Raw genomic sequence first — 19,381 nt, forward strand, 5'->3', positions numbered from 1 at the left:
CTCCAGGCCCAGGCTCCCCTTTTTCTTTTTCTTTTCTCTCTCTTTTTAAGATTTATTTATTTTATGTATATGAGTACACTTGCTGGGAATTGAACTCAATACCTCTGAAGAGCAGTCAGTGCTCCTAACTGCTGAGCTATCTCTCCAGCCCTCTTTCTTTCCTTTTAAAATTATTTTTATTTTTATTAATTTTAATTAATTTATTGATTAATTAATTCATTTTTTTGAGACGGGGCTTCTCTGTGTAGCACTGTTTTTTCTGGAACTCACTTTATAGATCAGGCTGGTCTTGAACTCAGTTTCACCTGCCTTTCTCCCCAATGCTGGAATTAAAGGGTAAGCCACCACAACCCAGCATCTTTTTCTTTGAGCAGCTCTGATGTAGATTACGGGAAATAGTTTTATTAAGGAAAAGTGAAAAAGAACTCCTTTGAGTGGGAAAGGCTTTCAGGGAGGAAATACTTCCCAAACTACATTTTTTTTCCCTAGATGGGTTTCATTATGTAGCTTTGGTTGGCCTGGAGCATGCTATGTAGACCAGGATGTCCTTGAACTCACTGAGATTAAACACTACCCCTCCCACCCCCCAACTGTTTTCTTTAGTGCTTACCATTTTATATTCCAATTCCTAGTGTGTTGAGGGTTCTAATACCTCTATAGGCATTGTGGTTCTAATTTTCATTTCGATAATAATAGCTAATAATAGCTAATAATGCTTGCTGAGCATTTTCCTTTATCGTGTTGATCATTTGTGTCAGTTTAGAATATTATCTTTAGATTACTCTATTTCAAAAATAATTTTGGGTTAAAAGCCATTTATGGTGGCACATGCCTTTAATACCAGTACTCAAGAGGCAGAGGCAGAGGCAGGTAGATCTCAGTGAGTTCAAGGCCAGCCTCCTCTACATAGTGTGTTCTAGGACAGCCAGGGTTGTCTCAAAACAACAACAAATGAAAATAGTTTTATTAGATTGATTTATTTATGTATGTGAGTGCTCTATCTGCATGTACACCTGCATGACAGAAGAGGGCATCCAACCCCAATACAGATGGTTGTGAGCCCCCATGCCGTTGCTGGGAACTGAACTCAGGACCTCTGGAAGAGCAGTCAATGCTCCTAACCACTGAACCATCTCTCCAGCCCAACAAAACTTAAAAATTAAAGTTTGGAATAGCAGGAATTCTTTATATTTTCTATCAGATATATGATTTATAGATTTATAGATACTTTACCCTATTTGTCAGGTGTTCCTTCCCCCACTTACATGGTAAGACATCATATATTACTACTGCATCCCTAGCTCCTGATACTGTGGGGGGTCAGAGGACAGCTTATAAAAGTTGGTCCTCTCCTTCTACCCTCTGGGCACTAGGGTTCAAACTCAGACTATCAGGCTTGACAGCAAGTACCTTTACCCAGTTAACTGCTATCTGATGGCTCTTATTTTATTTATTTGTGTGTTATTATTAGTGTGTGTGTGTGTGTGTGTGTGTGTGTGTGTGTGTGTGTACACTGATAGGTTTAATGGGTTGAACTCAGATCCTCAGGTTTCAAAATGCAAGTACAGAGAAGCCAAAAATGGTGATGAACATTTGTAATTCCAGCACTTAAGACAGGATTGTGAATTTAAGGTCAACTTGGCTTCACAGGGAGACTTTTTAAAAAACAAACAAACAAACAAACAAAAAACAAACCTCGGGCTGGGTATAGTGTCTCATGCCTTTAACCTCAGCTCTCAGGAGGCAGAGGCAGGAGGATCTCTGTGAATTCAAGGCCAGCCTGGTCTGCAAAGTGAGTCCAAGACAACAGAGCTACACTGAGAAATCCTGTCTTAGAAAACTAAAATAAGAAAAAAAAAAACCTTGGATAATTCACGCAAGTGTATATCCTTATGCAAAAATATCTCACCTTTCATAAAGTAGCTCAGAATATGCTGGAGTTTGGGATGCAGGATCCAAAGCTGTAACTCTGATGAAAAACTAAGGCTCCTCAGCTCCCTTCCCCACCCATTTCGTTTTGTTTTTGTTTTGTTTTTGATAGGGGGTCTCATGGAAACCCAGGTTAGGCCTTGAACTTACTGTGCATCCTTAGATGTCACTGAAGCTGGGGTCCTCCTGCACCTACTGCCCGAGTGCCCTGGTCACAGGTGCAGGCATCAGGTCTGGTTCTCCTTGGTTAGTCTGATGGCTTCTGTTCTTTGGGTGCAGATTATTGAGGCTTCTTGTCCGTTGGTTCCATGACTGTAAGTGATTTGTCCTTTTGTTTCCAACTCAAGTGTCCAGTGCTCGGGGTCTCTGCTTGCAAATCAAACCTTAACTGCTTGGTGATGTTCCAGAGCTGTTTTGTTTGATCTTCAGATGATTCTGAGTTTGGTTAATTTCAGTGCACACCAGATTTTAAAAATGGCTTGTAGACTGGGTGTGGCATTGTGCACTTGTAATCCCAGCACTTGGGAGGCAGAGGCGAAGGGGTTCATAAATTTGAGGCCAATTAGGTCTCCATAGCAAGTTCAGGTCATGTATGGCTGCATAACAAGACCCTGTCCCAAAAGAGAAGGGGGGGCAATGAAATTTAATAAAATGATTGAACGTTACTAGTCTTGGATAACTTTTTAAAAATATTTTTATTATTTTAAATTATGATATGCACATGAATGCTGGTTCCTATAGAAGCCAGAGGCTGTGGATCCTTGAAGCTGGAGTTGCAGTGGCTTTTGAATCTCCTGATGAGGTGTGAGTGGGCACTAGGAACTGAACTTGGGTTCTTTATAAAGACAGCATATGCTTTTAACCACTGAGTACCTCCCCAGCTTGGTCTTAGCTATCTCTGTAAAGATCTCTGAGATCTCAGTGTGTTGCCAGACTGGTTGAAAGCTCCTGAACTTAAATGGATCTTCCTGCCTCAGTCTCTTTAGTTGAACCCTGAGACAGACAGACAGACAGACAGACACACACACACACACACACACACACACACACACACACACGACAGAGGTTAACCTTTTATCATTTGTCAGGAGCTGGTTTTTCTTTTTCGTTTCTTTTCTTAAAAAGACTTAGTCTAGAGCTGACCCAGGCTGGGCTGTGAGTCAGCAAGCTCCAAAGATCCACCTGTCTCTACCTTTTCAGTGCTACAATGACAAGTGCCTTCCACCAGGCCTGGCTTTCCTAAGTAGACTCTGGTGTCAAATGCTGGTCCTGTGCACACAGCTGAGCTCTCTGTCCACCCTCTTTTTTTGTTTTTGTTTTTAAAGACACAGACAGCTTTATTACTTTAGAACTTACCCGCTAGGCACAATTGCTGGACACAGACAACTCCCACCTGGAAATGTGTGCCCTTAAATCTTCCCCTCCACCCTAAACTTGTATCAGCCCATGACAACCTCTTTTTTTTCAAGGAGAATCTCATGTAGTCTTCAGGTGAGCAGGACCATGAACTACTGCCTTCACCTCCCAAAAACTTAGAATATGGGTATGCTCCGCTGTTCCTGAGTTATTCAGTATTGGGCATGTGAACCTTGGGCCTCCTTCATAGTAGGCAAGCACTCTACCAACTGATCTATATTCTTATCCCTTTTTATATTTATTTTATGTAAGTACATTGTCACTGTCTTCAGACACACCAGAAGAGGGCATCGGATCTCTTTACAGATGGTTGTGAGCCACCACGTGGTTGCTGGGAATTGAACTCAGGACCTCTGGGAGAGCAGTCAGTGCTCTTAACCACTGAGCCACTTCTCCAGCCCATTCTTAGCCCTTCTTTTTTTTTTTTTTTTTTTTTTTTTTTGGGAGCTGGGGACCGAACCCAGGGCCTTGCGCTTCCTAGGCAAGCGCTCTACCACTGAGCTAAATCCCCAACCCCTTAGCCCTTCTTAAGATGTTTTACGCACTTTTTCTTTCTCTCTCAGGAGGCGTGCACACACTCTTTTTCTTAGGTTTTATTTCAAAGAGGTTTCTTAAAACTTGAATTTCCTGACTTTTCCTGATGATTAGAGGATGTTGGACGTTCCTGAGCCCGTGGATCCTATTTGAGCTTATGCTTTAAGGATTACTCAGGTCCAGGGCTTGTCTCTGGAAACACCAATCATATGGTTAGGGAGAACTGATGTTCAGAGGCCGCCTCGCTGCCACGGTTACCACACCATTCTTTGTAAGCATCTATCTTTATTTGTAATACCTGCTGAGCTGTCTTTTTTTTTTTTTTTTTTTTTTTTTTTTTGGTTCTTTTTTTTCGGAGCTGGGGACCGAACCCAGGGCCTTGCGCTCTGCTGAGCTGTCTTATTGGCTCTTCACAAATGGGTAATTTTGTGTCTAGTTGACATCAAATGGAAATATGGGGAAAAGTATCAGTTCTCTGAAAATATTTCCCTTTTCCATTAATGGAATGCGTCAGTCAGCTCTTTCTATATTCTGGAAAATTATTTTGTTCAAACGAAAGATTCTTACATACCGTGTTCACTTGGCATTTGTCATTGTAAAAGCAAGGACAATTTTGTGACTTTTTTTGGAACATAGCTGGTACATGTAAGGCAGTTTATTCCTAAGTTGGAGTAAATTATTATAAAAATGAACTCTAGTTTTCTCTCCCAGTTAAAGCTTGTTACATAAACTTGCTTAAAATTAAAAAGAAGAAAGTACAGGTTTTTTTGTTTTTTTTTTTTTTTTTACTTTAGATTTCTTGTTTAAGCCATCTCCTCCCACAGTAAAAGTGTAGTCCTAGTTTGATACAAAACAAGAACAGACCAAGCAAACAAAACACCCATGAGTTCTTCCACTCACTTTATTGGCCCACATGGGGGTGGAGTAAATGGTCCAAACTGGAACTATGGCCCTGTTACCTAGGTGATAGTCCGGGCCCCCAGGGTTAGGGAAGAGGGACTGGTTACTATTTGTCCAGGGAAAGGGTTTGATCCTGTTGTGGACCTGTTGGCCATGAGCTTGTGTCTTCAAACCCTCTATGGTGGTGATACTTCAGGAAAAGGTTAGCACACTCACTTCCACCCCACTCAGCACTGTGAAATAGTCGAGGACTTCGAACAGGCAAGTTCAGGCCCCTCTCCCTGGCTGTAGGCACCATTGCGTGCAACTCCCATGAGCCGGAAACCTGGGATGCAGATACTGCCACCACCTCTTGGGCCTGGCCTTTGTGCTTGTTTTTGTTTTGTTTGTTTGTTTGTGTTTTGAGATGGTTTTGTGTACTTCCGAAAAAAGTCCCAGTTACCAACTTGCTGAGAAACCAAGGATGACCATTAAGAATATAGTGTTTTATAGACCAGAGATTAGCTTGTTTACCTAAATTTTCGGATTCCATGCTTGGCATTCCTCCACACCAAAGTGTCCGCAAAACTTCAGCATCCAGAAGCACTTGTTTTTTAAGTTTTTAGCAGCACAAAGCCCTGGTTACTACCTTCCTCACTTCTCTAAGTGTGCCTGCATGGAAAAGAATCAGTAAGAGACTTATTGAGGAGCATGGGAAGGGGAGGGAGGGGAGTGAATCTTATTTTTAAGTCATGAAAACAATCTCAGGACCATCATTTTAACAGTGGGCTTGGAAAAGAGTTTAATCTTTCTTTAATTTTTTTTTTTTCTCAGCACTCAAGAGGCAGAGGCAGATTTATCTCTCTGAGTTGGAGGCCAGACTGCTCTACAGAGTGAGTTCCGGGAAAGCCAGCATTACATAATAGACTCAGGCTCAAAAAGACCCCAAAACAAAACAAAAAACCCAACTTTTTCCCCTTAGGCTGGCAGAGTTCCAGGCCTGCCCGAGCTATATAGTGAGACCTTGCCACCAAATATGTATTTATAGTTTTCTTAGGTTCTTAGGATATAACTTCTCTAGGACAACTGGTTAAAAGAACCTTTAAATTTTTGTTTTATGTGTATGTTTTACCTGCAGGCGTGTCTCTGTACATGTATGTGCATGGCTGTGTGGTGCCACAGCTTCTGGATCCCTAGGAACTGAAGTTACAGTACAGTGGCTGTGACAGAGCCTCCCTAAGGGGCCAAGCTAGGAGTCAAGTCCTAGCCCTCTAGAGGACCAGACAGGGTTTCTGACTGCTTCTCCCCAGCCCCCAAAGAGTTTGACTTTATGTTTTAGGGATTGCTTTAATTTTTTTCTTTTGGTTTATGTCTTTTTTTCTTTTTGGTTTTTCAAGACAGGATTTCTCTGGGTAGCTGTCCTGGAACTCACTCTATAGACCAGGATGGACTTGAACTTACAGAACTCTACCTCCCTCTGCTTCCCCAAGGGTTAGGATGAAATGTGTGCACCACCACTCAATGGATTCGTTAGTATCCTTTATGTACATGTGTCAGCGTATGTATATGTGCACATGTTGTACATACACGCGCATATGTTTATGTGTGTGCATTTGGAGGCCAGAGGTCGACCTTGGTGGGATTCCTTAGGAGTTCTTCCCCTCATTCTTTTTTTTTTTTTTTTTTTTGGTTCTTTTTTTCGGAGCTGGGGACCGAACCCAGGGCCTTGCGCCAACCCCTCTTCCCCTCGTTCTTTGAGATAATTTCTTTTTTTTTTTCCTCGGAGCTGGGGACCGAACCCAGGGCCTTGCGCTTCCTAGGCAAGCGCTCTGCCACTGAGCCAAATCCCCAACCCCAAGATAATTTCTTACTGGGCCCCAGGGCTCCCCAACTTGGCCAGCCAGGGAAGCACGGACAACCATTACTGACTGTGTGTGGGTGGTGGGGATAAAGCGTAGGGGCTTGAGTGGCTGTGTTTTCCCGAGTGATTTCCCCAGGTGCACCCTGTTTTCTGGGTTTGTTTATTTGCTTTGCTTTGTTTGAGACAGGGTTTCCCTGTGTAGCCCTGGCTGTCCTGGAACTAGCTCTGTAGACCAGGCTGGACTGGAATTTACAGAGATCCTCTGCCTTTGCCTCTCTGCCTCTCTGCCCCTCTGCCCCTCTGCCCCTCTCTGCCCCTCTCTGCCCCTCTCTGCCCCTCTCTGCCCCTCCCCTCTCTGTCCCTCTGCCTCTGTCTTTGCCTGAGTGCTGGGATTAAAGATGTGTATACCACCACCCGGCTCCTTTCCGGTGTTTTGTTTTGTTTTTGAGATTAGTTTTAAAATTATGTAGCCATGGCTGGTGTGGAACTGGCTATGTAGACTAGTCACAAGTTTTGAGCTCCTCCCGCCTCTACCTCTTATTGTGCTGGGATTATAGATACTCTATATCAAAAGGCCAAGGATTATTTTTCTCTTTATATGTTTAAATGGATCTGAAGTCAAATCTATAGACAAGATATATTCACAGAAGACTGACTATACCTTACATCTTTCACTCATTCCTTCCTGTTCTGATTGATAGCAGTGGTTTTCAGTTTTGGGAGCTTAAAAAACAAAAAAGTCAGACGTGATGGTACCTCCCTTTTAATATCATCAGGTGAATCCCTATGAGTTTTAAGTCAGCCTGATACTCCTACATAGGGAGTTCCAGGACAGCCAGGGATACAGAGAAAGACCTGTCTCAAAAATCTAAAATAATAACTAAGCAATTAACTCGTGGTTTAAAGGGGAACCTGGAAGAAAGATAAACTCAAGCATCAGTGTGTTTTCAGGTTCCTAGATAATAATGGTTGTCATGGGCAGAGAAAGTTCAGAACTACTGACGTGAAACTTTTGTTTTGGTGGACTTAACGATTTATCTTTCCCCTTAAGAAGCAGAAAAGATGATATATAATAGTTCTCGTTTTTATAAATAAATGCCAGGCAGTATACTACAGAGCTCTTCTCTAAACGACCTTGTGAAGAGCAGCCTGTATACAGTGTGCATTGAACAAGCTCCCAGGTTAGACATCCGCTCACTGGAGCTAGAGAATGTCAGTGTGTGGTAGAAATTATGAGAGGTTTTTTCTAAAGCTATGATTGAGCAATTTAAATGAAGTCATCCTACATATTTATACCATTCTAAAGTTAACGAGTACTGAGTGACACATCATGAATACATGTATGCCTGGGGACCTGCATCTAATTGAATGATTCAGATCTACTCATTAGCTTGATGTGTCATTTCCTTTGAATTACTGGTGTATGATGTATCTCAAGCTTTAATTACAAAATATGTGAAATTTTATTTTCACTTATTTTAATTCTTGAGATGGCATATCACTGTGTGGCCTTGGCTGGTACAGAACTCACTCTGTAGACCAGGCTGTCCTCAAACATGAGCTCCACCAGCCTCTTCCTCCAGAGTGCTAGGATGGGAGGTATGTGCTACACACCTGGCATAAAATTTTATTTTCTTATATTTTTGGTTGTGAGCCTGGCCTTTAACGGCTGAGCCATCTCTCCAGCCCAAAATTTTATTTTCTTAAGATTTATGTTTATGAGTTGGGCAGTGGTGGTGCACACCTTTAATCCCAGCACTGTTGAGGCCAGCTAGAAACTTTGTCTTGAAAATCAAAAAAAAAAAAAAAAAAAAAAGAAAAGAAAAAGGGAAATATTTTTATTTTATGTGTACATGTATTTTGCCTGTATGTATGTGTACCACATGTTTTCATGCATGCATGAGATTCCCTGAAATTGAATTTATAGACGGTTGTGCACCTCCATGAGGGTGTTGGGAATTGAACACGGGGCCTCCTGTAAGAGCAACACGGGCTTTTGACTGCTGAGCGCTCTCTTCAGCCACATGAAAAGTTAGTCCTTTTTGTTTTTTTAAAAATTTTCCACCATACCCATAACCCACCCGACCCCACTCCCCGCCACACACACACACACACACACACACACACACACACACACACATTATGTTTTGTGTTTCTTGTTTTTGTTTTCGTTTTTTGAGACTGGGTTTCACTGTGTAGCCCTGGCTGTCCTGGAACTGGCTCTGTACACCGGGCTGGCCTTGAACTCAGAGAACTGCCTGCCTCTGTCTGCCTCTGTCTGCCTCTAGTCTGCCTCTGCCTCCTCAGTACTGGGATTAAAGTCATGTGTCCCCACTACCCAACTGAAAATTTATTCTTTTTTTTTTTTTTTTTGTTTTTTTTTTCCGGAGCTGGGGACCGAACCCAGGGCCTTGCGCTTCCTAGGCAAGCGCTCTACCACTGAGCTAAATCCCCAACCCCCTGAAAATTTATTCTTAAGAAAATGAAAATGGTTTAATTTTTCCAATGAGGTTAAAGCATGGACAAGAAGGTTGAGCCAGTCAATGTATGTGCTTAAAAATGTCTTTAAAGACAGTTTTACTCTGCAATTCAGGCTACCCTTAGCCCTCCTTAGTGTTGGGCGCATAGGCCACCAAGTCTGGCTTAGAAAATCAATCCGTAATATAGGTTCATATACGTTTATTCCTTGATAACTGATTTGCACTAATTAAACTCACTCACTATTGGCTTACCTAGAAGACAAACACAGCAGGCTCTGTATGCAGCTCCACATCTACCGAGCCATAGGCGTCTGTTGTCCTGTTGCTTTGTTTTGTGTTGGGAATTGAATTCCAAGTCTGACTCACAACAAGCACTACCGTCCACTCAACCACACTCCAGCTATATACTTTGTTTTTGACTTCTAAGACAGGCCCTGGCAGGCTTAGCCTGGGACTTGTTATGGAAACAGGCTGGCTTTGAACTTGCAAGGGATTTGCTTGTCTCACCTTTTTTTTTTTTTTTTTTTCTTTTCTTTTTTCTTTTTTTCGGAGCTGGGAACTTGTCTCACCTTTTAAGCCCTATGATCATAGGCCTGTGCTGTAATTCCTAACTCTATTTTCTTTCTCCCCTCCCCTCCCCTCCCCTCCCCTCTCCTTTCTTTCTTTCTTTCTTTCCTTTCGATTCTGTTTCATGTAGCCCAGGCTGGCCTTGAACTACTTCCTGATCTTCTTGCCTCTTTTTTAAGTTCTGGAATTCCAGGCACATTCGTAGCACACGTATAACACAGATACAATACCTATACACATAAGGGTTGGGATCAGCAAGATACCAATAGCCAGAGGGAGTGGAAGTGGACAATAAGGGGAATTCTCTGTGGAGAGCCGGGTCTTTACCATTCATCAGAAAATGGTTATTTGGAGCCTGCCAAGTTTTGTTTCTAGATTTGGAGGCTTCTTCATTTGCTTGCTTGCTTTGTTTCTTTTTGCCACTTCTGACTTAATTTCTAACCCATACTACATCTTGCTTCTGCCTTGACCAGTCAAACTCTGTATTTAGATCCTGAAAAGTGTTCGGCCTTCACCCTGACCCATGGTTACAGACCATGTGTTTAGGAGGCTATGAGGAGAGGGAGACTTTGAGAAATGGCACTGCCCCAGATGTAGCGACCCAGAGGAATCAGGAGTTTTAAGGCTGGTGAGTTAGTTCTCTTCTGGACCTGTTGAATGCAGGCCCAGCTCTCAGGGCTATGATTCCAGCTGGCATTCAGTGGCCTGCGAGTCTGAAGAGGACAGAAGTGATGAGTGAAACTTATCTTTTTATGGCTTTCTCCTCTGTATCTGCCTTCTCGTTACCTGAAAGCTGCCTTCTCTCCCTCTTATTTCTCTCTTACTTGCCAGTGAATTGCTTTTTTTCTTTTAAATAAACCAACCAGTTCAAAGGCTTTTTTTTCTGCCAAGCAACAGCCCTATAAGGTAGGTGCTATTATTATCCTGTGTTTATAACGAGAAACTGAGACTCAGAGGTTAAATAACTTGTTCAAGGTCTGTTTCTGCAACTGCACAGCTTGGCACCTTGACCTGACTAGGGACAGTGACGGGATAAAGAAAGGACAGACACCAGGGGTTAGTGTGCTGTCATTCTCTGATGTACAGCACAGTGCAGAGAGGTTAGCTGGTCTTGGCAGCTGAGCAGTCCCAGGCTGCAAACGTCCAAGGCAAAGCAGCTGCAGGTACTGGATTTTACACACACTGAGCAGTTGTGTCTGTACACACTTGGACCAGAGGAAGGCTTTGCCAGTTCTGAGCCTGGCATAGGAAGGAAACGTTTTGCCAATTTCCCACGGTTCTGAGGCCCTGTCTATGTCGACAATACACATTCATCCGGGGCTTCCTCTACTCCCCAAGGTCTCTAAGTAATTGAGGTGGCTCTGGGATTTAAGCCCAAGCTGAGGGCACAGATGTCATAATCAGAACCACTTTTGAGAAGGCGAATACTTGACATATGAGTAGAGTGTTCACAGTGCTCTTTCCTAAGCAAGAGATTTTAATTTTTAAATTTATTTTTTAGGTCTGTGAGTTGAACCCAGGGCTTTGTGGATGCTAGGCAAATATTCAAGGCCCTTTTAGATTTAAAATAAAACAAAACAAAAAACCCAAGGGATGTGATGACAAAGGTTTTCTCTGAAAAAGGGAACTTCAAGTGATTACCAATACATTCTCTTTTTTTTTTTCTGGTCTTGTTATAACTGCTGCTTTAGGCACACTGCTGGTCTGCCTTCTGGTGGCGTTCTTCCTTGGTGATACTATAACTGAGTTTTCTTTCTGCAATAAACATTTGTGACCTTTCACTCCCTGTGGACGATTCCCATTTGCTCCTCATGCTTTTGTAGTTTTCTTTCCAAGCTGGAGAGCAGGCTCCTCTGTCCACTGCTTGCTACAGTCCAGGGAAGCAGCGTGACAGGGAGCAGTTGGCTTGGCTGGGGTCAGGTTCCCACTCTGCAGTATGTCGTCTTCCCAGCATGCACCAGGAGTGCTGTCAGGCCTCCAGCTAACTTAGAAGTGGGCAGCAGCACTGGGGAAGGCTGAGGGTCGCTCGTGCAGCACAGCCACAGCAGAAGAGGGGTGTGTAGATGTCTGCTCAGACAGGCTGCTTCAGTTGAGCAGATCTTACTCTGCGTAGACGGAACACTGGAGAACAAGAGCCTTCCTCCTGTAGGAGCTTCTAACCCTGCGAGAGGGGTTTTAATTTGCTTTGGATCTATAATTAGAATAATTGAATGGTAGAATTTATTTTTATTTAAAAGCATAAAATGAAGACAGGCAGGGTGCCTTACACCTTTAATCCCAGCAATCGGGGCAGAGGCAGGTGAACCTCTGTGAGTTTTAGGACAGTCTTGTCTATACAGAGAGTTCTAGGACAGCCAGAGCTACATAGAGAAACCCTGTCTCAAAAACAAAAGCCTGTGAAAGCATCTTTTATTCGCCTGATGTAATTGTCTCTGAGGCTCACTGCCTCTGTCTGCTAACCCAGTCCTAGTCCTGGAAACTTCTAGTCGCCGTACAATCTAATCCAGGCCTAGAATGTTTTCAGCCTCTGAGACTTGCTGCTCAATACGCTCACCCTTTCTACTTCTTTCTGCTCTCTGATTGGCTGATTCACCTCAGCTGCTCTGGCTCAGACTCCTCTCCAAGCTGACTGACCCAAACTGGCTTCCGACTAGCTCTTCGGTTGAATCACTCTGCTTGGCTCAAACTAAGGCTAGCAATCTGTTCTAATTCTCTGGCTTGTTCTGTGTTCACCTGTTCAGCTTGTTCTCTCTTTGTCTTTGTAAAACTCTCCTGGTAAAGGTGCCTCCTTCCTTCTTCTGTCTGCACTGCCCCTTAAGTAGCTTCCCTTTCCTCTCTCTTCTCCTGAGAGTTGGGCCTATCCTATTCTGTCAGATCTTTCTCTGATTTGACACTTTGTCTACCACGATTAGACATCACTTTCAAACACGGGTGCTTCCTTCTATAAACTAACTCTACCTTCATTGTTTGGGATTAACGATGAGTACAGAAGGTGCATCTGCATTCCTGCAGGGGGATCTCAGGGTTTACAGTGTGAGCAAACACACAAACACATTCCTATGAGCTGTCAGGTCTCGATGAGTCTTAAAGGGCAGCTGTCTGAGTCTGTCTCCCCTGCTTCATAGTACAGTGAAATGAGAGTTGTGAGGAGTCTGTGATGACGCCTTTAAAATGTTTTGCAGGCCAGATGTGATGGTTCATGCACCTTTTTTTTTTTTTTTTTTTTTTGGTTCTTTTTTTCGGAGCTGGGGACCGAACCCAGGGCCTTGCGCTTCCTAGGTAAGCGCTCTACCACTGAGCTAAATCCCCAGCCCCCATGCACCTTTAATTCCAGGATTAGGACAGCAGAGGCAGGCAGGTCTCTATGAGTACTAGGCAGCCTGGTCTATATAGTGAGTTCTAGGACAGCTAGGGATTACATAGAGAGAGACTTGTCTCAAAAAAAACAAAACAAAACAGGGAAAGGCTGGCATAATATTTGCACATGGTAAGACTCAAGAGGTAGCTTGATTGGTGAGGCTTGCTGCCAAACCTGAAGGCCCGACTCGAGTTCAGTCCCAAGAACCCGTGGTGCAAGGAGAGAACACATCCTGCAAATTCTTTTTACCCCCAGACATGTATACACATACAATAAACAAATAAATGATAAGAAAACTTATAATTAACAAAAGGCATTTGAGCAGGGCTGGAGAGATGGCTCAGAGTTCTTGCTGTTCTTCTTCTTCTTTTTTTTTTTTTTCGGAGCTGGGGACCGAACCCAGGGCCTTGCGCTTCCTAGGCAAGCGCTCTACCACTGAGCTAAATCCCCAGCCCCTCTTGCTGTTCTTCTAAAGGACGCAGATTTGTTCTAGCACCCACACTGGTGGCTGGAAACCACTGGTAACTCCACCTCCAGATCTTCTTTTGCATCTGTGTATACCAGCACACATGTACCATTCACTCAGCACACACAAAATACATAAAATAAACTTCACAGTATTTGCACAGGCTATACAGGAGAACTGCTCTGGGAATTTTTTTTAAAGATTTATTTATTTATTATATATAAGTACACTGTAGCTGTCTTCAGACACACCAGAAGAGGGCATCAGATCTCATTACAGATGGTTGTGAGCCACCATGTGGTTGCTGGGAATTGAACTCAGGACCCCTGAAAGAGCAGCCAGTGCTCTTAACCGCTGAGCCATCTCTCCAGCCCAGCTCTGGGAATTTCTTATTTAAATTTTTTAATTACATCTGTTCATTTAGTATGAGGAGGCATCTCAGGGCTTTACAAGGAGGTTAGAGGCTAACCCATGAGATTCAGTTCTCTCCTGTCGGGATCAAACTCGGGTTGTCAGGCATGGTGGGAATTAGCTTTCATAGTGTCTAAGTTGCCCGGGCTGACCTTGAATTTTGTTAGTAGTCTAAATGGGCTTGAACGTCTAAGCCTCAGAGTCCAGACTGTGCAAACCTGTAGCCTTATGCCAAGATCCAGTTTCCTAGGCTTTGCCTCTTTAGTTTCTGTGTTCAAGTGTGTGGAGGGAGAGCGTTTCGTCCAGTTCGCCCACTGTGGGTAACATAAGATTAGACAAGGTTTTGCTTTTTATAGTAGACAGCTGTGTTTACATGTTCTGAGTTTAAAATATTCATGCCTATTTCAGAACTAAATTTTTTGAGAATAGCAAAGAGGACTTCTGTACTATAAGCACATTATAAACAGAAATACTATGAACAGTGTCCCAGATAGCAGAGCGGCAGCTGCAGGCCGAGCGGCAGCTGCAGGCGGGGTTACTAGAGCGAGCAGTGCAGTAGAGCAGGCTGGCAGCCCAGGAGCCTTTGTAGTGGTAGTGGTGGTTCTCAGCTCTGGAGATGAGTGCATACGAGGCTCCCTCTCTACACTGAGGTACATCCTCTCAGCTCTGCGGAATCTTTTAACTGGTGGGCCATACTGTGTTGTTGGTTGTGAAGTCAAGGTGGTCTGGACCTCGGGACCCCTTGTCTCATGACTCAGCCTTCTGAGTGCTGGGATTGGACACTTGCTATTCTTGTCACACAACTACACTTTTCAAAAGCATGTTTCATGTGTTTGTTTTGCCTTCGTGTAGTCCATGTACCATGTGCATGCTGCATGCCAAGGAGGCCACAAGAAGGTGATGGTTCCCTTGGAAACCAGAGTCACAGAAAGCCATGCGCTGCCATGTGTGTGCTGAGAGTCAGACTCGGGTCCTCTTGCTGCTTTTCTCTGCTGAGATCTCTCGAGCCCAGAACCGCATTTTAAAAAGTTTTAAGTAGGGGCTGGGGAGATGGCTCAGTGGTTAAGAGCACTGACTGCTCTTCCAGAGGTCCTGAGTTCAAATCCCAGCAACCACATGGTGGCTCACAACCATCTGTAATGGGGTTGGGTGTGTCTGAAGACAGCTACAGTGTGCTTATATACATTAAGTAAATAAATAAATCTTAAAAAAAAAGTTTTAAGTAGAATATAATCATCCAATAGAATACTGAGAACTGTTTGCACCCTTAGCTGCTGGATGGCAATGAGTAAAGGACGTGGAGAACTATTGTCGTCTGGTCACCGCACCGTAACAGCTAAGTCTTTGATCCGGTTGGAGGTTGTACTATTTATTGCCATCACAGATAGATTGTGAATGCCATAAGATCTGCTCAAATTCAAGTGCCTGACAGGCAGCAGGGGCTCCATAAATACTGAATGAATAAACTGTCATGTCTCTTGCTATTAGATCAGCTTCTTTTTTTATTATTTATTTATTTGTCTTTTGAGACAGGGTCTTACTGTGTAACTATGTAACTCTCCAAGTTGGCATCAAACTCACAGATCCTCCAGTCTCTGTCCCGAGTCCTGGGTTTACAGTCATGAATGACCAAACCCAGCAAACTCAGCTTCTCTTTAAAGCTAGTCCTCTGTATGCATGGGTTCAGTTAACTTTTGGTCGAATATACTGAGTCATGTCCTACCCCAGAGATGAATATTTTGGTGCATATTTGTGATAGCATGATTTAAAGTGACTCTATCTAGCAAATATGTACAAAAGATCTGTAGTAGCAATGGCTGGGCATGGGGGTCAGTTGCTTGCCATCAAGCCTCAGTTTGATCCGAGGAACCTAGATAAAGGTGAGAGCCATTCCAAAGGGTTGACCTTTGATCTTCAGACACACACTGTGGAGTTTGCTTTTGTTTTCTGTCCTCTCACATATAATCATGGACAGACACACACACACACACTCTCTCTCTCTCTCTCTCTCTCTCTCTCTCTCTCTCTCTCTCTCTCTCAAACCCTCCCCTTCCCCTCAGAAAGTTCTATAGTCTGCCAGGCTTTGACGATACCTGGGCAAGCAGAGATAGATCTAATTTTATTTTTTGAGTAATGACAGGAAGGGAGACCACAATCAACCAAATAAATGACTTAAGCTCATTTTAGCTTTATGCTGTGGCATCACTTCTCTGAAAGGAAGGTATTTGGGTTTTTTTTTTTTTTTTTCCGGAGCTGGGGACCGAACCCAGGGCCTTGCGCTTCCTAGGCAAGGGCTCTACCACTGAGCTAAATCCCCAACCCTGTTGTTTTGTTTTTTAACAGAGCCTGTGACTGGAATATGACCTTATCTGGAAAGTCAGTTAAAGCTTCCTTTTCAATGACTTAAAGAGAAAAAAGTTGTAGCTTCAAAGACTCCAGTGGGTAGGTGTTCCCCATGTGGTGGTTTGAATAAAAATGGCCCCACAGCCTCATTTATTTGAATGCTTAGTTATTAAAGAGTGGTGCTATTCAAGGAGAAGGAGGAGTGGGTGTGACCTCACTGGAGGAAGTGTCTCATTGGGTTTGGGCTTTGAGGTTTCAAAAGCCCATACTAGACCAAGTTCTCTTTCTTGCAGCCTTGCAGCCTACAGATCAGGATGTAGGCAACTGGATATTCTTGTCTGGATCTTATAGGACAGATAGGAGAGGTATAAATGTGAGCTTTTGTTTGAAATTGTGAGCATTATTAAGATCTTTGAGGGCAAGAGTGATAAAGCAGAAGGGGGCCTCTGACTGGCAGGCATGATGGCTAGAACCCTGAGCACCGCAGCACCGGCAGAGGAGAATGAACCTGCAGATATGGGGGAAATCCTGCATGTGGTGTGACTGAATGAAGACACGGAAACAGCATTCAAGCTTTGTTTTTCCTAGCAACCACTAAGGAGCTTGCACTTGAGATTTAATTTCTTTTCTGACAATGTTCTGTTGTTTCATTATCTCAAAAGGCATAACCGAGATTAGGTTGCTATAATTTTATTGTCTCCTAGTAACAAGAAAAGCACCCAGTACTTTTGTAAAATAACACTACCAATGTGAAGTGTCATTTCTGTTTCCTACAGCTCTAAGCCTATTGTCAAGCTACTTGAGACAATCTGTCAAACGCTCAAGTAAGCTAAGGCTGCTTCTGCTTCTCTCCTGAGCTGTTAACATGAAGACAGGACCCAAGGAAGGCATGAGTTGGGCTTCATCAGTAAGATTATACTGCCTGAGATGCAAACTGTTAGAAAGCTATAGATTTTAAAATAGAGATAAACATATTCTTGAAGGATAGAGTAAAACAGTTTCAGATTAAGGGATATTGAAAAAAGGAGAGTTGAGTGGTTTGCATTGGCTAAAAATGACAGATTTTTAAAAAAAAAGATTTTTACAGAGGTCCTGAGTTCAAATCCCAGCAAGCACATGGTGGCTCACAACCATCTGTAATGGGATCCGATGCCCTATTCTGGTGTGTCGTAGACAGCTACAGTGTAATCATATGCACCATGTGGTTGCTGGGAATCGAACTCAGAACCTCTGGAAGAACAGTCAATGCTCTTAACTGCTAAGCCATCTTCCCAGCCCTAGGTTTTTGTTTTTTTAAGATTTGCTTATTTTAATTTTATGTGTATGAGCATATGCCTGCATCACGAGCATGCAATGCCTCTGGAGGCCAGAAGAGGGTGTCAGAACATCTGAAAGTGGAGTTACAGGCAGTTGTGAGCTGCCAGGTGCTGGAATTCAAACCCAGGTTCTCTAGAAGAGAAGCAAGAACTCACCCCTGAGTCGACTCTCCAGGAGCTGTGCTGGGGTAGGATAGATTTCTAAGTAGGGCAGGTTTTGTTTACAGAGTACAGAGTTATCTCTTGTCCTTAGACAGTTAATGTCAGATGACTGAGTTAAATCCATATATAGCTAGTTTTCATAAAAACTTGAATATGAAAATGTTATGTACTTTTGTAGTTCACATTATAGCTGGGTAGTGGTGGCACATACCTTTAATCCTAGTACTTGGGGGCCAGAGACAGGTGGATCGATCTCAGTGACTTTAAGGCCAGCCTGGTCTACAAAGTTAGTTCCAGGACAGCCAGGGCTATACAGAAAGACTCTGTCTTGAATAATAAAAATAAAAAATAGAAAGAAAGGAAGAGAAGAGAAGAGGAGAGGAAGTGGTTACAATGCTTGGGAGGGGAGGCAGGAAAACCTAAAGTTCAAGGCCAGCTTTGTTTACACAGACCCTATTTCAAAAGACAATGCCAAAAATTAAGTAACCACTGCTCTGGGTTTATCTGTGACTTTTTCTGCAGAGGTTCAAGTACTTTTCACTGGCTTTTATGGAGGAGGAAGAACAAAAGGTGATTAAAATTGAAGATTTCCATAAATATTCACAACTGACATATACTTTTCATTTATCAAGTCAATCCAGAACATTCTAAAACTGTGGGTTCTCCTTTTTGTTGAAAGCTTGAGTTTGTTTTGTTTTGCAAATGAAGTGTCCATCAGAGCAACCAGAGAATGAGGGAACTATGGCTTTGAACTCATTTGCATCAGTTTCCTCCTCTGGGAAACAGAGCAGATACTGCCTGCCTGAGAGCTGGCATCCAGTAGGATTCAGTAGATTGACGTCCAGTCTTGTATGTCAGGGCTCATGGACCAGCAGACTTCCTGTGGACAGGCCTCTTGTGACCAGAAGTGCCCTGCCGTTGGCCGCCTGACTCTTCCTGGAGCCGAGATCCACATGCCCACCCTTCCTCAGCCCTAGCTCCTGTCAGCTCTTACATCATCTGAAACTTGAGGGTATTACCATATGATGGTTACTTTTGATTGTCAACTTGGCAACATAGAATCACCTAGGAACAGTCTAAATGAGGGATTGTCTAGGTCATATTGGCCTGCAGAGGACTCTCTGAACTGCTTTAATTGATGTAAGAAGTCCCAGCCTAAAAGCTGGCTGCAGTATTTCCTGAGTTTAGATCTTGGACTGTATAAAAAAAACAGAAAGTGAGTGAATGCATGCATGCATGGTTTCCTTCTCATCAATCTTGACTGGATGTGACTGGATGTGACTGGATGTGACTGGCTGCTTCAACTTCTCCACAGCCGTGGACTAGTCCTATGGTGCCTAGAACTGCAGCCAAGTGAACTATAAAGTTCTCCTATAAAGCTGCTTTTGTCACAGCTCTGTTTCTAGGCCCCAGTTTCTCCTTTTAGAGAGTGGGAAAGTTGTTTGTTTGTTTGTTTGTTTTTCGGAGCTGGGGACCGAACCCAGGGCCTTGCGCTTCCTAGGCAAGCGCTCTACCACTGAGCTAAATCCCCAACCCCTGTTTGTTTGTTTTTTAACGTATTTCTCCATTCTTCACCCTCCCTCCCTTTTCCCCCATGTTAAGGATTGACCCAGGGCTTGACAGATGTAAAACAAGTGCTCCTGCCATAGTTTCCGGCCC

General features: G+C 43.3%; 1 protein-coding gene and 1 long non-coding RNA gene across 3 annotated transcripts in view; one reads left to right on the forward strand and one right to left on the reverse strand.

The window, feature by feature from the left end:
- Prkar2a (protein kinase cAMP-dependent type II regulatory subunit alpha) overlaps positions 1 to 19,381 on the forward strand; it is a 65,725-nt gene that overhangs the window by 5,094 nt on the left and 41,250 nt on the right.
- Positions 11,945 to 13,122, reverse strand: LOC134480236 (uncharacterized). The gene is made up of 2 exons (XR_010054487.1): positions 12,989 to 13,122; positions 11,945 to 12,871 (listed from the first exon to the last, which is right to left on the reverse strand). It is a non-coding gene; the product is annotated as an uncharacterized LOC134480236 (long non-coding RNA).

The sequence above is a fragment of the Rattus norvegicus genome, chromosome 8 (assembly GCF_036323735.1).
Source record: "Rattus norvegicus strain BN/NHsdMcwi chromosome 8, GRCr8, whole genome shotgun sequence".
Taxonomy (NCBI): Eukaryota; Metazoa; Chordata; class Mammalia; order Rodentia; family Muridae; genus Rattus; species Rattus norvegicus.